Source organism: Dendrobates tinctorius, unplaced genomic scaffold (assembly GCF_039654945.1).
Source record: "Dendrobates tinctorius isolate UK_male_01 unplaced genomic scaffold, ASM3965494v1 ptg000203l, whole genome shotgun sequence".
Classification (NCBI taxonomy): domain Eukaryota; kingdom Metazoa; phylum Chordata; class Amphibia; order Anura; family Dendrobatidae; genus Dendrobates; species Dendrobates tinctorius.
In genome coordinates, this window is record NW_027361870.1 from 583,245 (window position 1) to 587,688 (window position 4,444).

Below are 4,444 nucleotides of genomic sequence, written 5' to 3' on the forward strand. Positions count from 1 at the left end.
TAAACCTAAAGAAATCATTAGAGATATATTTGCTGGTCAGACAGAATGAATGCATCCTGGAGTATCTCATTCAGTTTCCTGCTAGACAAGAGATAACTGTGAGCTGAAGGCTTTCTCCCCCTGACTCCATCCTCATCATCAGGGCCGCCATCAGGGCATTACTGCCCTGACTGGCGTATGGGGCCTGCATCGGGCCCGGTCTCCTCTGCTCACCGGGCCCGGTCTCCTCTGCTCACCAGGCCCCTACCGGCAGGTAAACCAGGTCCTTAGCGCGGCGCTGCGGGCGGCAGCTAAACGCTATTGACATGCGGGCCCGCCGGCCCGCACGTCAATAGTTAACAGCCGCCAGCCAATCGCTTCTGCAGCTTGGAGGGACGGAGCCTCGCCTGCCGCTGGAGAGCGGCCAGGTAAGGAGAACTTTTTTTTGTTTGGTTGGTTTTTTTTACAGCGGCGATCCGGGGGGCCGGGGGCAGAGTGCTGGACATGGGGCAGAATGCTGGACTGGGGTAAAATGCTGGACATGGGGCAGAATGCTGGACTGGGGCAAAATGCTGGACATGGGGCAGAATGCTGGACTGGGGCAGAATGCTGGACATGGGGCAGAATGCTGGAGACTGGGGCAGAATGCCGGACATGGGGCAGAATGCTGGACTGGGGCAGAATGCTAGACATGGGGCAAAATGCTGGACATGGGGCAGAATACTGGAGACTGGGGCAGAATGCTGGACATTGGGCAGAATGCTGGAGACTAGGGCAGCATGCTGGACATGGGGCAGAATGCTGGACATGGGGGCAGAATGCGAGACACGGGGCATGATTGGAGACACTGGGCAGAATGGAGATACGGGGCATGATTGGAGACAGATGGGGCAGGGTTGGAGACAGATTGCACAGGATCAGGGGGCAGAATGGATATGATGGAGATCATATGGGGAAGAATGGATACTCATGAGGGTGGGATGAGAGAACATATGGCTGAAGCCAGGAATGAGAAACGCGGGGGTCAGGATGGGGGATATTATTACCATAGGGGCTAATTAAGGGATATTATTACTGCAGTGATGTATTTAGTTTTTTGAGGATACTGTTTTAAATGGGGGGGCGGTCCTGTTACTGTGCAGAGCGACACAATGTCGCCTTTTTTTCTTCATGTGGTGTAATGTAGAAGTTGGGAAAAAATAAGTAATGTGTTCTGCAAGCGGAGCTCTAGCTAACTGTGTTATTTCCTGCAGAGACAAGTCCTGGCTGGAAGACGTGATGGCAATCTGTGCTGGATGAATGAATAGCAAGAATGAAGGACTTCACCTAGAGACATCACTGGTGAGTTAGTGTGTTACCTGTACACTGACACTATACAATGTATACTATATACAGAGGTCCTGTGTATAATGTCACCAGTGATCACTGTGCTACCTGTACATTATATACAGAGCTCCTGTGTATAATGTCATTGATCACTATATTACCTGTACACAGACACTGCATACTAAATACAGATCTCCTGTGTATAATGCCACTTATGGTGATAGTATTATGTTTTTTTATTAATGATCAGTATTGTAGTATTCAGTCACCATGTGGTGGTAATATGTGGTCTGGGCATGGTGCGGTGGTATTTGTTCCTTGCATGTGGTATTATTCAGTCACTATGTGGTGGTAATATGTGGTCTGGGCATGGTGCAGTGGTATTTGTCCCTTGTATGTGCTATTATTTGGTCACTTTGTCATGGTAATATGTGGTCTGGTCATGGTGCGGTGGTATTTGTTCCTTGTATGTGATATTATTCGGTCACTATGGTAGTAATATGTGGTCTGGTCCTGGTGTGGTGGAATTTGTTCCTTGTATGTGGTATTATAGGTCACTATGTGGTGGTAATATGTGGTCTGGACATGGTGCAGCGGTATTTGTTCCTTGTATGTGATATTATCGGGCATTTTAAAAATTGAAAAATAAATAAAAATATACCTAAAGTGTATTGCATATTTTAACAAATATTTAATAGGTAACAGTAGAGTAGAGCCCGGCCAAAAGTGCCTACCCTGTTATGGTGGCTGCTTAAAAAATCTTTTGTCCAAAGCAAAAGCTGCCGGCTATATGTGTGATCTGGTGATGGGAACTGTTAATGTGTGATAAGTGAGAAGTGGAGTTTTTCTAAGAGAGAGCGGTGGGACTGTGGACAGTTTGAGGGATGGAGGCGGGGCTGGGTGGAGTCTGGGCGGAGTCTCAAGGGGGCCCTGAAAATGTTGCCAGTATGGGTCCCAGAAATTCCTAGTGGCAGTCCTGCTCATCATACCTATGGGTCAGCTGTATGGGCAGGTTATTTCTATGGTAAAAAGCTGCCTAACACCTTTACCATGTTTCTCCAGCAATTAAATAAAAATACAACATGTCACCATCATGCTTTGCCAGTAACCATAGACTTAAGACCTGTTCACATGGACTAATAAGTGGCATCTGTCAGTAAATATTCAGCACGGTGGCTCAGTGGTTAGCACTGTTGCTTTGCAGTGTTGGAGTCCTGGGTTTAAATCCCACCAAGGACAACACCTGCAAGGGTTTTCTCCGGGTTCTCTGTTTTTTTTCCCACACTCCAAAGACATACTGATAGGCAACTTAGATTGTGAGCTCCAATGGGGACAGTGATGATAATGTCTGTAAAGCGCTGGATGAACAAAGAATAATAAATATTTACCCATCAGCAGTTGTTTATTAGCAAACCGCGATAAGTGATGTGCACAGTCTGTAAGAGTGATGGACTACGTGGAAGCAGTATGTTACAACAGTTTACTAGTGAACACACATATCCCCCCACCCCATCTGCAACTGATTATTTTCTATTTACTGCTGCCATAAATCAAACAGAGATATTGTGGAAGAAATCATGAACTTCTGCAGCGGGGGTTATCTGCCCTATAGATCTACAGTAATAGATACTCCGCTGCTTGCACAGATCGCCTGCACACACACACACACACTACCAGCCCCATACTCACCGTTCTGCTCCTCTTATCCACAATGTACAGAAAATGGGAAGCGTCACGTTATTTAATAACATGAAACTTACACAATAGCAGGAAAGCCTACAGGGGCCAGTAACGAGGGAGGATGGCGAAGTGAGTCACAGTCCTGACCAGTGATTGGGTGGAAAGTGATGAATGGAGAGGCTTATGCAACTCTCCAAGGGACATGTTATACAACCGAGGTACCGTGCCGTCTACAGGGGTATAGGCGGATGGTCAAACAAATATACAATATATCATGTCTGTATTAGATCTACATGGATACGGTGGTGTAGAAGCATCATGGAGGGCACACGAATTGCTTCCCTCTCCATGGTATGGTGTAAGGGTGTGTGCACACGCTGCGGATTCTGCTGCGGATCTGCAGCGGATTTGGCCGCTGCGGGTCCGCAGCAGTTTTTGCTGTGGTGAAGAGTACCATGATTCCCTATGAGAATAAAAAACCGCTGTGCAGACGGTGCAGGTTTTTCCCGCGCGGTTTTCCTGCGGTTTCGAAACCGCAGAAAGAATTGACATGTCAATTCTTTCTGCGGATTCTGCTGCGGTTTGCCATCTCCTCCATTGCGGAGATGAAAAACCGCAGAGCAATCCGCAGGTAAAACCGCAGGTCTTTTTACAAAATCCGTGCGGCCAAATCCGCACCCTAATCCGCAGTGTGTGCGCATACTCTTAGGCTACGTTCCCACGATTCGGAAGCAGCAGCGCTTTGGACGCAGAGTATTTTTGCTGCCTTGTATTGAACGCAGGTGAATCCGCCGGTGATCACTGAACTGTGCGGATTTACCACGTTCAATACATTTCTACTGATTAAATTTCTGACTAAATTGACAAACTGCGGTCTTGAAAGATGCACCGCATGTCAGTGTCATTGTATAGTGGATACCCTAATAACTGCCTAACCTAAGTGATTGGTTTTGAGCATTGTTGAAAACAAACATGAATCTGGGAACAACATGCAAACTCAATGCAGATGCTGAAATCCCAGGAGAAATCACTGAACAATTACGTCTTCTAGCAAAAATGAAAAGTGATGTCTTCCCTGCTGAGACCCGCAAGCTGACCATAACCGAGTAAAGGTACTGTCACACTTAGCGATGTACCAGCGATCCCGACCAGCGATATGACGCGGTCAGGATCGCTGGTACATCGCTAAGTGGTCGCTAGTGAGCTGCCACACAGGCAGATCTCACCAGCAACATCGCTGGGGTCGGGGGTCGCTACTTATCTGTCACACCAGGCGATCCTGCGTCCTCCCGCCCGCGTCCACGCGTCGCTCGTCGTCACAGCAGGAAGCGCCGCAGGAAGCTGACAACGAGAAACGGTCCTGGACGTTCTCGCGCGATCAGCGATAACCAGCGGGGGAGCCGGTCGTAGGTAAGTATCAGACATAGCGATATCGCTAGCAATATCGCTATAACGTCAC